Genomic DNA, 17952 nt, shown 5'->3' on the forward strand with positions numbered 1-17952 from the left:
GAGGAGGAGGGATATCAGGAGAGTGATGTAGCGACCTACCTTGGGTTGAGGGTAGAATATCTCCAATTTTAGGGGGTCCGGGGGTTTCTCCCCTGGGAAATTTAAAAAAAAAATACATTTAAAAAATCTGCATTTTCATGCCTTATACGAGATAATAGAAGCTACAGAAACATCAGGGGAAAAAAAGAAAAAAAAATTCTTAAACTTTATACTCTTTTGCAAACTAAGACAATACAAAATACAAATTGCTCTTGGTTCGACAAATCGTTGATATTAATGGACAGAGAGAAATAGTGAGGGAGGAGAAACGATGACACATTGTCACTTGCTCACATTGACTCTCGGTATATATATATATATATATATATATATATATATATATATATATATATATATATATATATATATATATATATATATATATATATATATATATATATATATATATATATATATATATATATATATATATATATATATATATATATAATTAGTTTTTAATCATCCCTTCAACTCATCAACGAACACAACACTGAATTTACTGAAAAACGATCAAGATTTAAAAATGCTTTAAAATAAATGGAGGAATTATTTAGAAAATAGGTAATGAGAAAATAACACCCTAACCATTCGGACAATTCCTACTTTATGCACATGATAGGAAATAAAATAGAAACACTTTTCTAGCAGTTTCAGAAACTTTTTAAACTATTATCAAGGCATCTAGAACAATTAAAGTTTTTCAAAGCAGTTCATTTGTTGTACTTTCCAATCTCTGATATTTTAATATTGATTGTATAGTTTTACGTTCTAACTTAGTAAGAAACCCCTATTATTCTGCACTACTTGTATTTTTTAATAACAAGTAGTGTCGAAAACGAAAAGGAATAGAGGTAGAGTAGTAAATTTTTCTCAAGCCAAAGAGATTGGCAGTATGCAGTAGAACCAATAAAAAAGCAAGCAATAACAAAAGAACTTTCAAAATACGGAATTCACGGTTAAAAATAAATAGCAAATGTGAACATGCTAGTCACGAAAATCTATCTCAAGGAAGCAATGGGTTACAGGAACGTCATAACCATTTTTTTTACATTTTTAATGCAGAATGTAGCAAGGAGATGAATTTGGCACATTTTGGCATCCCCTCCCCCTCCTCGCATTTGAAGAAGTTTAAAAATGTCCCCTAGTTGGCAAGATCTCAATGTTTTCAAGCACGTGAAAATGAAATTAATGTTTTTAAGTATCTTTCCTTATTTTAGGATCGAAATCATGCAATATTTTCGAGAGTTGGGGGCCCCCCAAAGAAGCGGGGGACCTGAGCTATTTTAGCTTGTTTAGCTTATAGGTAAATCCAGCCCTGATTCTAATTAATGGTGACATAACTGTGCTCCTTTTAGACATGTAAGGGAGTTCTATACACTTTGATGAGGAATGCTCTTTCAAAAGTCCCCCCCCCCCCCACGTTTTTGTTCTAGAAACAATACTAGAAATAATTTCAATTTGTATCACTGTACCCAAAACTCAAACCAACTCATATTTTAAAATCTTTTCATCAAACTGCGTCGCCTGATTTGTTTTGAGTTTCGAACGCTAAAGATGCAAGCGCTTATTTAAAAGTTTTTTTTTTTTTTTTTTTTTTTTGCCCCTTGTCCATTTCAGTAAAGTTCTGTTTATCTTTCAAAAAGAAGCGATTTCTTTTTGATTTGAATTCACGCAAAATTTAAATAGCTGAATAAATAAGAAAGATAATAATAATTCTTTTTGGTTAATGGCGTCGATAGGGGGACTCACTTCGAACATGATCACTTTTAGTGAACTCACTTTGATTCGCAACTCCAATGAAATATAGGGGGCGCTGTCTAATGGCAATGAAAAAGGTAAAACAAACACATGCCGTAACTTATAACTTACCTTGACGCTTTGCGAATGACAGTAATTTTTCATCGTGTTTGTGGGAAGCTTTCTTTTCTACTCTTCTGAAATTACATTACACCATAAACTGTCTGAAGCTTGTAATTTACCTCCAAAAAACACGTGGAATAAAATGTTTTACCGTAAGGTAGCGTATTCGAGCTCTGGAGTCGCAAATTGAAAACTTTTAATCTTAATTCTAGGAGACTAACTTCCTTCAAACAAAAAAGTTTTCAAAAAAAAGGGGGGGGGGATTTATCTTTTTCTTAGGCCCGCTTCGCCCCCCCCCCCCTCAATCTCTCACGGGCCTCTGTGCAATGCATAGTTTCCCCCCTTCCCTCTCGACGGCTCTGCCTGGCGGGCAATTTTCTAGTAATAAATGAATGTAAAAGTCGATTCTCTGCCAGAGGAGTTTCAATGTAAGGAAAACAACGATACAGTTTAGTTTCACGCGGCAATCGTTTTCGACTACGAGTCAAACATAACTAAAATAAAAGCCTTCAGAAGATGTTTCGGGAACTCGACAAAATAAGTGTTTTGAGGAGACTTTTCGGGAACTAACTAAAATGTGTTCACATTAAGACATTTGAAAAAATAATCAAAACGTGTGACTTAGAAGACCTTTCGGATATTTGTTTTTTGAAACGTTCCGGGTCACAGGTATTTTCATGAACTCGAACATTGATTTGCACTTGAAACTCCGGTACAAATTTCATTTTTGAAAAATAAAAATTTAGTTTGATAGGTGTCTAGTATTGGGCTCATTTAAATTCATTATTTTCGATTAGGAACCGTACCATGTTTGTGAACCTCTCACTGTTGTGCAAAAATATTTCTAGCTACCAGTAGGAATATATAATCAGCTTCTATATGAGGCTATTTGCCTGCAGCTCGATTATGGCTATTTCAGATAGAGGAAAAAATGTATCAACGATTCTTTGTGGTACAGTATGACTATTTAAAAAGTAAAGAGGTCATTTCAAGGAAAAAAGAACATTTTTTTCTACATGTGACAGCGCATATATTTATCGGCGGATTTAGGCCGTGAATTTTGGGGTGCAACAATACCGGGGATCTAGTTGGTTCCCCAAAACAGAAAGTAGGGAGCAAAAGTAGGGGGAAGCTTTTTTTTTTTTTTTTTTTCTTTTTTGAAAATTTACGTCACAAATGCTGCAGATTTCAGAGCAGATTTTATAGCACTGTTAACTGAAATGATGTGAAAGAACTTGAAACAGTTTGTATGGTTTTTGACAAAGTATGTAACAACAGCCATGTTTTTTTGACTTTATTAGCCATGGTTGTTTCAAAGTACCCATAAATACCAGTTTCAGAGTTTTCAATTATTCTATAATACAGCATTGAATACTAAATAATTAAAGAAATGTGTTTATTTATCTTCTTTTTTTTTATTTTAAATGGAGGAAAACACTGTTCTTCTTTATACGTAGCACAATTTCTCTCATACTGGCGAGTTTTTTTGACACACGCAAGTCACACAAGAAACTGCATATTATTGTATTTTTGGCTTTGTTTTCAAGCAAATTAACTTGCATTGTAGAATTGAGAAATTATAAGTTGTTTTCTAAATTGTGTGTCCTGATGAAAAATATTTAATTTTAATTATTTTCAATATCTAAACACAAATGCGGCGCTCTCTCCCCTGACATCCCCGTAAATCCGCCTATGCGTATGTTTCATTAAAAAAACCAATTTAATAAAGCAACTAGAGGACCCGACAGACGTTGTTCCGCTCAAACTCAGTAAATTGCAAAGTTGAAAAATTTCAGTAAACTATCAAGGGCTTGAACCTTTTTGTTGAAAAAAATAAGTAAAGAGAAAATGTTTTAACCTGCTTGGAGTCAGAATGCGTATATTTATTACTGCTCCAGAGTCAGTTCATCAAGCAGTTTAATAATTTAAGCACCAGAAGAAAAAAAAGTTGTATACAAAGAAGTCCTTGCTTAAAAATAGGTATAACAATAAAATGTGAATGACCTGCGTTTGCAAAGAAAATCAATACTTTAAAAGGATCGTTAATGACAGTTAAGGATCGGTTAAGGACAAGGGCATATATATAAGGAGTCCAGGGGTTCCGGACCCTCCTGGGAAGTTAGATTTTTACACTTAATATCTGAGAACGCTTTTTATCTTTTGAGTATGGCTGAAAGAATAAAACATCAAGTACGAGAGAAAAAACAGTTAATAAAACAACTGCTCAGTGGGCAATAGATAAATCAAGTTGTAATAAATATACGAATTCGGACACCATAGCAGCTTAAAACATTTTTTTTAACTTTTCTTTTTTTCAACAGAACGGTTTAAACACTTGATAGTTTATTAAAAAATTTTACCTTTTCAATTTATAAAGTTTGAACAGAACAACGTCTGTCGGGTTCTCTAGTTACAAATAAAATTTCGTTTAATACATGACGCAATTTAACGTTCGATGAAATATATGAGCTGTTACGTGTGGGACAACACGGTGGGTTTTTTGTGGAATGGTTCAAGTCATGCGCAGACGTCAACAGTAAGGACATTACATTTTCCGTTTTAAAAGAGTTCTTTTTAATTTCGAAATATACAGTGGGTGGCCAAATTTTTCGGAACACTTTCAAAAATTCACATTTTTAAGGATTTCTCAAGAAATAAAAGTCCTATTGCTTTGAAACTTTTGCCACGTAAAAGGTATGCTTCAGCTGTCAATTTACAATAAAAATTACATTACTCTTTAGGGGATCAGTAATAAATTGAGGAAAACTAAAATGGTTTTTGATCATTATTCATCGTAAAGAGCTGAGAATAAGCTGCAAATTTCAGAAATTAGTTAGCTTACTATGTACAATTATTCTACATAATTTTGAGCAAATACCACTGATATTCACGAAGATATGAGCATTTCTTTCAAAACTACGAACAATTCTTGGATAGGCGACGAGTCGTTCGCAAATATTCTGTTTGAATCATGAATCACACTCGACGATTGCAAGCAAATGTTGCGAACGATCCCTCAGGACTCTTCGCCTATCCAAGAATAGTTGAAATTCGGCTCATTAGATCGTGATAACTTTCCGATTTTTTAAGATATTGAACTGAAATTTTATTATGAGTTGAAGAATTCTAGTTGGGTTTCATATTGTGAAATTTATAAATTGCTATCTCTCGGGCATGCGCACGCGCAGTGAAAAATTAATTGCTTTAAATGTCCATATTTTATCAAATTTTCAACATTTTATCTCCAAATTTTAGTATTACGCTTCTCTTATACGTTGTCACGTTTTCTGAAAGTTTTGTAATTTTTGATGAAAAACTTTGCTTGTTATGAGCCAAAAACCTTCAAATAAAATTCGTAGTTTTGAACGAAATGCTCATATCTTCGTGAATATCAGTGGTACTTGCTCAAAATTATGTAAAATAATTGTACATAGCAAACTAACTAATTTCTGAAATTTGCAGCTTATTCTCTGCTCTTTACGATGAATAATTATCAAAAACCATTTTAGTTTTCCTCAATTTATTACTGATCCCCTAAAGAGCAATGTAATTTTTATTGGAAAATGACAGCTGAAGCATACCTTTTACGTGGCAAAAGTTTCAAAGCAATTGGACTTTTATTTCTTGAGAAATCCTCAAAAATGTGAATTTTTGAAAGTGTCCCTAGTATGTGCTGTATAATGTTGTTCTGACTCCCCTTAGTTATTTATGACTATTTAATAAAAACAAGACGTACATGTGGATTAGCATAAGTTATGAACGTGATAAAAACCAAGTGATATAAAACTTATTGATGATAAAAAAAATTTGAAAAAAAAAAAAAGAACCGACTTCAAAATTGCTCTAAAAAGTGAAAAATAATTTTACTCTTTAAACACCATTGATAATAATTTTAAACATAATTTTTGAAGTTGGCGCAAAAACAAAAAGTAAAATCCAGTGTAACGATGCTTCGTTCATATTTTTTTCAGAAAATCATCCAAAGTTAGGAACGAAACATTTATATCGTTACCCAAACATGCTATTATCAATGCATAATGTATGTGGTAGTGAAGAAACTAGGCTTTGTTAAATTTATAGTTGTAGTTGAGTTATGGCTGTGAATGATCTTATCTATCGTTTTTGCGCCAACTTCAAAAATTATGTTTAAAATTATTATCGATGGTGTTTAAAGAATAAAATTATTTTTCACTTTTTAGAGCAATTTTGAAGTTAGTTCTATTTATTTTTTTTTCAAAATTTTTTTATTTCATTCTTTTTAGTTTAAATGTAAATATTTCAGAAAAAGTAAGAAGTTATCTAGCAAAACGTTTGGCTCTATATCACTGTATTGCATCAGAGAAGCCTTTATTCAAAATTGTCATTACAATTACTATTAATGTTACTGTTATATGGCACCAAACTTTTATAACAATGGGCTTCATATCATTTTCATCATTTAATAGGGAAATTGCATAAAATTTACTGTTTTTTGCCCATGACTTTTTTTCTAAGGAACAAATATGGTCAAACAAAGTAATGGGACCTAAGTTGAGCCATCCCCTATCCATTAAAAAAACGTATCATCAAAATTGGTTCACTAGGTGAGACGCAGTGAGTGGACAAAAAAAAAAAAAAAAAAAAAAACACACACACACACACATACATACGGTATGAACTGATAACCGCCTCCTTTTTGTCCTTTTTGAAGTCGGTTAAAAAGAGTAAGAACTGAAATTTGAAGTGATATTAAAGTGGTAATCATTAAATGACACGTTCGTATATGAAAGCCAACACCCTATTAGAAATATCGGGCAAGTATATTTCTCTAGAAAGCGGTATAGTTAGTACAAGTTGGCTACTTTTGGCAGAGTAAAAGTTTTTTGCTCATTTTTAACCCCCGACACACAAAGGAAGGGGGTTATAAGTTTGACGTGTCTGTGTATCTGTTTGTCTGTCTGTGGCACTTTAGCGCCTAAACGGATAGACCGATTTTGAAAAGAAAAAAAAAATGTTCGAAAGGAGAGTTGATCGAGAGTGTTCTTAGCTAGGTTGCATATTCGAATGACATTAATTAACGAAGATATTGATTTAGAACCTCTAAAAGATTTTTCGCCATTTTCGCAATGAAAACATAGTTTAAAATTTTAACATTTAATACCAAAATCAAGAGAATTTTTTTCAGCGTCTGATAGAATGTGTTTGGAACTTCCATGTTTCATGGAAATCGAATTATAACGTTTTTTAAAAGCACATTTTAATAACAGCTAAGCCTTCATTCACGCCATTGATAACCGAATTCATTGTTGGCCGACAAAGGAATAAAACGTAATGATTTAAATTTTATCTGTAGCCAGTTTTTATTTAATAGCAAATAAAATACTTATAATTGATTTTTAATAATATAACGCTTTTAAAAGGATTTTCAATCTTTCCTCTTGATTCTACAGTTGCAATTCAGCCGGGGGGTTTTAAAAATTTTCAATTTTACCCTTGCTTGTAAAAAACATCATCATATTTTTAGGTTATCATCTTCAAATCCGGAGAGGGGCTTGAAACCGGATGCCTGGGTAATTGATTTGCATCGTTTGGTGGTAAAACTGACCAAGCCTCCTTCCCCTTCCCACATTTGTTACAAGGAGCTCCTTCCTATTTTGCTATTCAAGCTGAAATTTATATTATACATTAGCACGTCGTTCATCCGGATCTTTGGCTCACATTTGTAGACGTGTTTTAAAACTTCATTTTTACATAAGAAACAATTTAAAATCGTAATAGATGAAGTTACTGTAAGTATGCCAAACATTAGATTTTTATTTTGATCAAATATACAACTCCTTTCTTAGATTGTACAGTAGGTTATCGTAAATTAACAAAATCATGACGTATTTGGAATGCCAGCCTGGTATGCGCAATTGAAACAAGCCGTCTTTGGGCCACATACAGACGTGAACAGATTCATTACATCAAGAGGTCGAAAAAAAGCTTCTGCTCATGTCTCGAACATTAAGAAACATTCATGTGAACCTAGCTCAAGTATATATGCTGCCGTGTGCAGGTAAACGGCAGTATCGATAGAAATGAGTTTTCGAGATATTTGAACAAATGTGTTGTGGATTCAATACTAACAACAGAAAAATGTTGGAATTAGACAAGTTTTTTAGCGCCTTTTTTCAGCGGAAACCAAATAAGCGCGCTTGTACAACAAAAATAACGTACAATACATGACAAAAATGCAGGAAAATGAAAAATTTGCAGTTACTGCCCTTTACCTGCACACGGCAGTATGCACTCGGCTTGAAATATACAAATCATATGTCAATAAATGAAAATTCTTCAAAAGCGAACACAAATAATTTGAACCATTTTAGAGCTTCAACAACTTTAATCTATCATACAAATACATTGATAACAACAAAAAAATAAGTGTCCACAAATGAAAACATTTATTAGTTTTCTTTCTCCTGAGGATCCTTGGAAAAGAAGTCAAATTTTTTGAGCATTTCTTTCAAGTTTTCAAACTTTTGGATTAACGGATGGCTCTCTTTCTGCTCCTTTGAAACATAGAGTTCATTATTTTGCAGGTTGTACCAGGTCCAGTGGATGGCTACAATTCCTGGCACAAAAACAATTAAAGGTGCATAATCCTTCCAAATCTTCCTTAAACTCGCCATAAGGAATTCTGTAAATAAGTTAATAAATTATTACGCGCGTAATTCAAACATGAGATTAAAAATAGAAAAGAACATACAGTAGAAGACCGTTATAACGCCGACCTATATGACGCATTTCTCTATAAACCGCACAACTTTTCAGAAGTAAACAATAGGTTTTGAAGTTAAAAAACTCCCTCTGTTTTGCTTTGCAAGCACTAAAATTGTAAGGAAAATCAAATTTAGAAATAGTTTCTCATCTTTCCATCTTAATTCAAAGCTTTTAAGAGAAAATTAGTACTTACAGTAAATAGAAAATACCAGATGGCTCTTGAAAATGCAGCTGTTATGCAAACCAAGAAGCTAGCAGAAGTGCAGGATTTTAATTGTGAAACATATTTATTTGTGAATAACTAATTGTAATATTGGTGCTTTAATACTCATTGCAGATAAAACTCATTCTAAAGTGCTAATATATAGATATATTCTGAATATTAGTTTCAAAATTTGTGAAATGATCTATATAACGCAGAATCCTGTATAACGCAAAAGCTCTGGTCCCAAGGTGTGCGTTATAACGGTCTTCTACTGTATTGCATCAAAAACCTTAATCCGCGATACAATCGATACAATTAGCAAGTATAATGAATCCTAAAAATACAGGGTGTTTCAAAATGAATAGCGGGGTTTTAACATGCTATAATATTTATTACACCAAACTTACAGCCACAAGTGATATATCAAATGAAAGAGAAACTCAAACAGTTTTTTGTTTGTTAACCATCAGTGCGCATGCGCGTGGAATGTTTCTGCTGCAATCCGCTAGAAAGCGCTTATAGCAAAGATGGCGACTAAAGAACAGAAAGCGTCTGTTTTACAGAAAACTTCATCTTTCAGCAAGATGGTACGCCACCTCACTGGCATAATGAGGTACGCGAATGGCTTAACCTAACTGTACCCGACCGCTGGAGTGGCCGTAAAGGGCTAATGACAGGGCTTGTTTCCCATGGCCTCCACGGTCACCCGACCTAACGCCGTGTGATTTCTATCTTTGGGGGTTTATGAAGGATCGTGTGTATGTGCCTCCACTGCCAGCCGACCTTCCCGAATTAAGGAACAGGATTGAAACAGCTGTTGCAGCAATTACTAATGAGACACTCATCAAAGTTTGGGAAGAACGCGCATATCATCTTGACGTGTGTCGAGTGACGAATGGTGCTCACATTGAACACTTGTAGGCTATTATGTAAAACTGTTTGAGTTTCTCTTTCATTTGATATATCACTTGTGGCTGTAAGTTTGGTGTAAGAAATATTATAACAAGTTAAAATCCCGCTATTCATTTTGAAACACCCTGTATTTTGTTTAGACGATCAAAATTAAATCTGCGCAACTGCATTCCCGAAAAAACAGGTCGACTTTCTTGCTGGTAATATTACTGCATAATGTATTTACTTTGACTTGCAATGGGATAAGTTAAGGCCCCTATATATATATATATATATATATATATATATATATATAGCGTCTATAGGATAAGCTATTTGATGAATACATTTTCTTCCACACATCTTTTAAAGCAATCAAGATTACTTATTGATTTCACTGTTATAGCTTGACGTTTCTCATTCTACTGTCTTCGTGATTGGAGTATATCAAGTCACGTGATATCTCACACTGATGTGGTGAGTGGACATCAGGTCTCCTGATGTTGGTCTGTCGTTGACAGATAGTAAGTAACGAGGTAAAGATCTAGACCATCGTTTCCCAACCGGTGGTTTGCGAACCCCTGGGGGTTAGCGAAAATAATTTTTTGATGGCGGAAATTTAACATGCTTGTTTGAGATGAAGTCTCAAATTCAAGCGTTTATTGTTCGTCATTTATTCATTTGCCTCTTGCACATTCGATACTTTTTGGATACAAATGTTGGTAACACTTGCTGACATTCTATTTTGTAAATTTACAGAGCTAAGTCTCATTTCAAGGAACGGGTTTTCACTGATTTCGTTGAGCATGATAGAATTGAAAAATCCTCATATAGGCTTCGTACTACAATATGAATAAAGTGAAAAATCAACGTAAATAAAGCACAAAGTTTGACGCAAATACAGCATATAGCTATTTTAAGGCTACAATGGAACCACTTTATCAGTGCAAAACGCTCACCAACGCAACCGAAAGTCGCGAGAGAATTGACAACGACCAAGTGGACACCGGTATTTATACCATAGAGGGCCAACCAATAGGAATTCAGGACACAAGACAACAAACAACCAATCAGCAAACGACATGTCAACCCCGGGCTTGGCCCTCTTTGGTATAAAGACCGGTGTCCACGTGGTCGTTGTCAGTTCTCTCGCGACTTTCGGTTACGTTGGTGAGCGTTTTGCACTGATGAAGAGGTTCCATTGTAGCCTTAAAATAGCCAAATGCTGTATTTTCTTCAAAATTTGTGCTTTATTTACCTTGATTTTTCAATTTATTCATATGATAGAATTGAGCCCAGGCCGAAAAAATTCAACTTTTGAACGCAATGCATTTAGATGATAAAGCATGCGAATGCTTCAGTTTTTTTCCGTCTGATTGGAGAGTTCGATCGAACTTGATGGAAACATTAAATGGAGCATTTGCGAGCGTTTGAACTATTTTTACTTAATTTTCTATGTTTAGTTTCTTTACCATTTGAGTGCAACGAAGAGCTATCGTTGTTCTATTTGAGCTTCGCCTGAAATGTGAGGGACACAAAAAGTGCAATAGTTGCTACAGTTAGGTACGTAACGTTGTAAAAAAAATTACGTTCATATTAAAATATGAAAATATGCGCTCCATGTAAAAAAAGAACTCACAAAATTTGCGCAGAAAAACTCTCTTGTAATAAGTGAGCATAAAAATATTTTTGTTGGTAAAATGTACCGTTTATGTAATAACTAGCTGCATTAACCGGCTTTGCCCGGTCTACCTTGAAAAAAACCATTGCGTCAAGTGAAGTATCTTCAATAACCGGGATTAAATGAAAGAAAAAAAAAACCATCGTGCAAAATTTTCTCGCCAAACAATGACGACAGATACTAAAATACTTTTAAGAAATTAAAATAAAATGAGAAAGATGGATTTAAAAGACGTAACCATGGAAACACAAAATAAATTAAGCTTAAGAATTGAAAATGAAAAAGATGGATTCAAAAAGCGTTACCGTGGAAACGCAAAATAAAATGGTTAAAGATTTGAATAGAGAGCAGATTTTTGAACTTCATTTAATTCGCTTGTAACTTTTTTTCTAATGGAGATTGAGGGTTAAACATTCGACCTTAAGTCGAGTTAGATCTGGAGTTAAAGAAGCAGCTTAATGCTGTCAAAACGAAAACTGTGAGACAATTCCTTCACTTTTTAACCGACTTCAAAAAGGAGGCGGTTATCAGTTCATACCGTATGTATGTTTTTCTTTTTTTTTTGTTTGTCCACTCACAGCGTCTCACCTAGTGAACCGATTTTGATGATTATTTTTTTAATGGATAGGGGATGGCTCAACTTAGGTCCCATTACTTTGTTTGACCATATTTGTCCTTTAGAAAAAAAGTTATGGGCAAAAAACAATAAATTTCATGCAATTTCCCTATTAAATGATTAAATTTAAAACCCATTGTTATGAAAGTTTGGTGCCATACGACAGTAACATTAATAGTAATTGTAATGATAATTTTGAATGAAGGCTTCTCTGAAGCAAGCATCAAGTTTCTTCGGGGGGGGGGGGGGATATTTCGATAATAATAGGGAATCTGGCGCTGTTGTCTCATTTTTGGCTTAAATAATTTTATTTTGGTAACCTTGCTGATTTTTAGAACCCTATGTGACTTATCGAAATCTTCCCTTCTTCAGTGCGGGGATATTTCGATATTTGGGAATTTGGCGATCTTACTTCATTGGCGTCAATTTTTGGCTCCAGCGCCAGCGCGAGAGGTATTTTTCTTTGCATATCAAATCAAAGAGATCGGAAACATCTATTCACATAGGGTTACTATAAATCAGCAGGGTTACCAAAATTAAATTATTTGCGCCAAAAATGAGACGACCGCGCCAGATTCCCAATTATCGAAATATCCCCTTCAGTGCTATTGCTCCATAGTGGGGGGGGGGGGTAAACCTGACCTGGAAGCGAGGTGATGCAGTGATTAATATCTGCTTAGCCTTCACAATGCTACCATTAGGTTTGCCTCAACTACAGTAGTATTTTTTTCGTTATCATCTATGCCAATAACAAATGATGGGAGCTAAGTAAGAAAAGACAGAATTGCATCATGAGCAACTTAAATGCTGTGAAATGTAAATTAGTTAGGATAAACGTAATACTTAAATGGTTATAATTAAATTAACTACACATTAATTCTAAAGAGGAACGAAGACAAGTTTTTAGTGCCAATCGCTTAAAGTTTAAGGCGTGTTTATAGTTTGTTTGTTTTTTTAATATAGAGCATTTTTATGAAATAAATAAGGTGAAGTCTCGTGTACTATTTCTGAAATACCTACATTTACACTAAAAAGAATGAAATAAAAAAATTTTGAAAAAAAAAAAAAAAAATAGAACCGACTTCAAAATTGCTCTAAAAAGTGAAAAATAATTTTATTCTTTAAACACCATCGATTATGCTTTTAAACATAAATTTTGAAGTTGGCGCAAAAACGATCTAGATAAAATCATTCACAGCCATAACTCAACTACAACTATAAATTTAACCAGGCCCAGTTTCTTCACTATCACATAAATTATGCATTGATGACAACATATTTGAATAACGATATAAATGTTTCGTTCGTAACTTTGGATGCTTTTCTGAAAAAAATATGAAAGAAGCATGGTTACACTGGATTTTACGTTTTGTTTTTGCGCCAACTTCAAAAATTATGTTTAAAAGCATTATCGATGGTGTTTAAAGAATAAAATTATTTTTCACTTTTTAGAGCAATTTTGAAGTCGGTTCTATTTTTTTTTTTTTTTTTTTTTTTTCAAAATTTTTTATTGATGGATTTAATGAAGAAAGTAGTGCCTAAATTTCAGCTTAGCCTAAAAAAATTCGAGCTAAAAACGTAAAAAACTCCCGCCGCAATTAAGTTAGAGCATTGGAACAAATTGTGTAGAACGCAGAAAATTCTTCCCTTTCCAATTACTATTTGCGAGTAATTTTTCACCCCCATATTCGGGAATTTATGTGAAAATTGGGTCTAAATTGGAATAAAAAAAGAACTATTCATCGAATTTTTTTCGAACTGGTCTGCAAACCTTCTCAGGACTTAAAGGAACAAACTTTGAAAATTTCAGCAAAATCGGCCCGGTGGTTCTCGAGTTTTGCGAGTTCAAACACACAGACGCTTTTTGGAGACTTCATTTTATACTATGTAGAGATAAGAGTTAATTGCAGACGTTTCTACTATATTTCAAAAATAAATAAATAAAAAAAAACATGCATTTAATTCCGCATTTTAGCATAAGTAAAAGAAAATTCTTCAGCACTAAAACGTTTGATGTACATCTGGAAGAAAAACGATCAATTTGTTAATCTGAGACATTTTCTCTAAAAAGTTATTTTTTAGATAATTTTTTTTCTTCTGATTGACTGATTTGGCGTTACGAATAAATGTACTGTTGTGATAGAAAAAGACAATGACTAAGCTGGCGGTGTATTTCATGTATTTCTGCCATAGGCGGATTTAGGACTGAATTCCTGGGGGGGGGCAGGATTTTTTTTTTTTTTTGAGCAACATTTTTAATTACCCTCCCCACACCTCTCTCATGTTTTTCTCCGTTTTCTGTGATGTATAAGGCCATTCTTTACTTTTTTATGTGTCGTTTTCATTACAGTGTGTAATCATGGTGTCCTTTTTGAATTGACCTGAAAAGAGAGGGGGCTGGTATTGAGAGAGTGACGCAGGGCTCCTTTTTAAGTGGGATATAGAATATCTCCAATTTTGGGGGTCCAGGGGTTACTCCCCAGGAGGAAATTATATAAAATGGATATAAAATTCTGCATCTTGAAATCTTATAAAGGTTAATTGAAAATAATAGGCATTTTTTTAAAAAAGTTTTACGCTTTAATAGTGCTTTGTGATGCAAGTTAATACTTGAAAAGAAATGGTGCACAGATTTAGAGAATAGGTATCAAGAGAGTAACATACTACCCATTTGAACAATTCTTAATTTATACACTTGATAAGAAATAAAATTGAAGCACACTTTGCTTTAGGAGTTTCAAAGATTTGTCTAATTATTTTCAAGGTTTGGTTGGTTAGATTGGGTTTTTGGTTCAAGAGCCCTGGTAGGCTATACTGCACCAATTATTTTCAGGGATTTTAGAACCTATCAATAATTTGCACTTTCCAGTCTCTGAAATTGAGGAGTAGATTATATACAGTTGAACAGTATTATTCAAACTTTGTAAGAAATTATATGCTCCACGCTGTTACATTGCTTAACACTTGACAGGGATCCCAAGATTATAATAACTTGGGATCTCCATAATTGCGTAATGGGGCTTTCCGTGATTGCCTACTGCGCAGCTGCATGAGAGCGCTTGGGTTATATGGCTATAGACAGTCATGAAGGCATGACTGCAAAAAACCTCCTGACCGAATAGCGGGATAACTTTATGGCATATATTTTGACCGCTATTCGGGGAAAAGGGCAACTTGGCTGCCCATCATGTATATTGTGAGTAGAAAAATAAATTACAGTCGAACTCCCATATATCAAACTTCCACATATCAAAATTTTCTATATATCGAAATCCCAGCAAATTTCCATGTTCATTACATAGAAAAATTGTTTCTATATATCGAAAAAATCTCTATATATCGAAATATTTTCGAGATATTCGTAGATTTTTTTTTTCCACTTTAAACTGTTTGCCTCATGAAAAATGAAGGTTAGATGAGAAAATTACGTTTACTAAAGGTTGCTACAGAACTCATAAAAAACCTGGGTTTGAGGGCTGTGTAGTTAGTCGTTGTTCCGTTCTGAAGTTCTTAAATTCCCTCAAGTTTATTTCAAATCTTAGCTGTAACCAGTAACACTGTAAAATCAGTTTCAAATTATCAGTTTTGTTTGTTGATTATCATTTCTAGTCTTCTTATCTTCAGTAAAAAAACATTCAAGTTAAGTAGATTGATTTTTTACTTTTCTCTCGATCACATTGTTAAAACGAAAATCCCCTAATGTTGCGATCAAGTTGAATTGCCGAAGAATATGAAGATGAATGGTTGGCGTAAAAATGTAATTTCTGTTAATTTTTTAATCATTAACTTTAATTTAATCCGATACTCGTATAAATTATAAAATGGTGGGTTTCATTGGCGAAAATTAGCTTTAATTTTAATGTTTTAGGATACTTTTATGATAAAATAAGATCGTTTCCATACATCGAAATTTCTGTATATCGAATTTTTTTTCGGCAATTTGCTACTTTGATATATGGAGGTCCGACTGTAGTTTGTGTGTGTTGTGAACATGGTCTCTTCAATTCTCTCCCTCTCCAAAATTTGATTTATGGAAAATGTGACAAAGAAGAAGGGGCGAAAATCCTCTTCAAACTTTGTAAGAAACGGCTTTTTTTATGTTTAAGAGAAAAAAAAACTTTAATTTCTCATTACAACTTTTTTTTTTAATTATAAGTAGTGCAGAAAACGAAAAGAAATAGGGGTGGTGTATCATTTTTTCCCCGGGCTAAACAGATTAACAATATGCAGTAAAAGGAAGATAAAAGCAATCAATACAAAAGAATTTCCTAAATTCTGCATTCGGGATTAAATAAATAGCAAGATATGAAGCATGTGAGTCACAAAAATTTATTTCAAGTAATATGTTACAAACGCGAGACCCATGATTTTTACATTTTTGATGCAGGATGTAGCAAGTAGCTGAATTTGACACATTTTGGCATTCCTCCCCCTACAATTTGTTAGAAATTTTAAAATTTAAGGTTTGTAGCCACACGTTTCCAAATATTCAAAGTTTTTAAGTACTTGAAAATGAAATTAGTTTCTCAAGCACTTTCCATTTTTTTAAGGAACGAATCACAATTTTTTGGGAGTTAGGGGCCCACTTCAAAGCAGGAACCCTAAGCTATAGCTTGTTTATCTTATAGGCAAATCCGGCCCTGCACGTAATTCACTCTTACCTGTAGATTTTTTATAATTTGAACGAATATTCGTCAGTTTTTACAGTTAAAAGATTTTTATGGTTTTACAAATCTGTGTAAAGTTTTTATCGGTTTTTATCAAATTTCAGTCAACTTTTCCAAAATTTTTGATGACTGAATTACTCAGATTTCAATGATGGCAATAACTGTCTCATTTAGACTTAGATGATTATGACTTACCATAATTTTTAAACAGTATTTAGAAAGTAAGGAAAATGGTACTTTCCCTCTAAGTAAAAAGATTCAATTAATCAGAACGTTTAGATAACTGAAATTTATTCAGTCTGCGATAGTATTTACTTTTCTTTCTCAAAAAAAAAAAGACAAGCCGAAAATTTTCTAAGCGCATGAAGTACATTTCTAACTATTAACTTCATATATACAAATTTTTTCCTTTAAAAAATAAAGAAAACACAGTTATAAAAACATTTCATCAGCGAATAATGCGATCTTACATGAATTGTGCAAAACTTTCGTGCCGGAAATATATCTCCCTCATTTTTTCTTTTATTCAGATGTTTTCCTTACAATGTATGATTCTGGAAAATCAGAAATTTAGTTTTGATTTAGTTATTTTACGTTCTGTTTGTTCAATGGTTGGACAATTTTTCCAGTTTTTTGTTTCATTGTTACATACATTCATTGAGTATGGTGTTAACTGTTACATTTGATAGTATTTTGCTGTACAAAAACCTTTTAGCTATGTACTTCTTTTCCAATAGCATACATTTCAAATCAGCCAATTTCATTTGAACGTATGAATCCAGAAGGTTCTTCAAAATCTTTCGTCTGTAACAACCCAAAACATCTAGTTTTTGAAATCACGCAAATTGAAAATAAACATTCTGAAAAGAGAGAAAACAAATCGTAACGAGTAGATCGTTCTGTTAGAGCAAATTGGGGAGGGGGAAGGGAGGGTCCCAAAGTCAATTATTATTATAAGTGTTGCAGCTGAATGCATAGCTCGTTTAGCCTATATTTTCATTCATATACTTGACCAAATGGTTTTCAGTCCAAAATAGTGAATTTAGACCAATTTTCAGTACCCCAGTGACAGCTGTACTATTTGTATTTAATGTTCGTTTTTTTTTCTTTTTCTTTTCTCCCTTCAGAAAAGGACATTCGCTATTCTCTTCATTTTCATTGAACATTCAAAAAAGAAAAAATCATCATCTTTTTTTGTTATAAGATTTTGGAAGATAAGTTGTTACTATATAAATTCTTCCCAAAA

Source organism: Uloborus diversus, chromosome 4, assembly GCF_026930045.1.
Source record: "Uloborus diversus isolate 005 chromosome 4, Udiv.v.3.1, whole genome shotgun sequence".
Lineage (NCBI taxonomy): Eukaryota > Metazoa > Arthropoda > Arachnida > Araneae > Uloboridae > Uloborus > Uloborus diversus.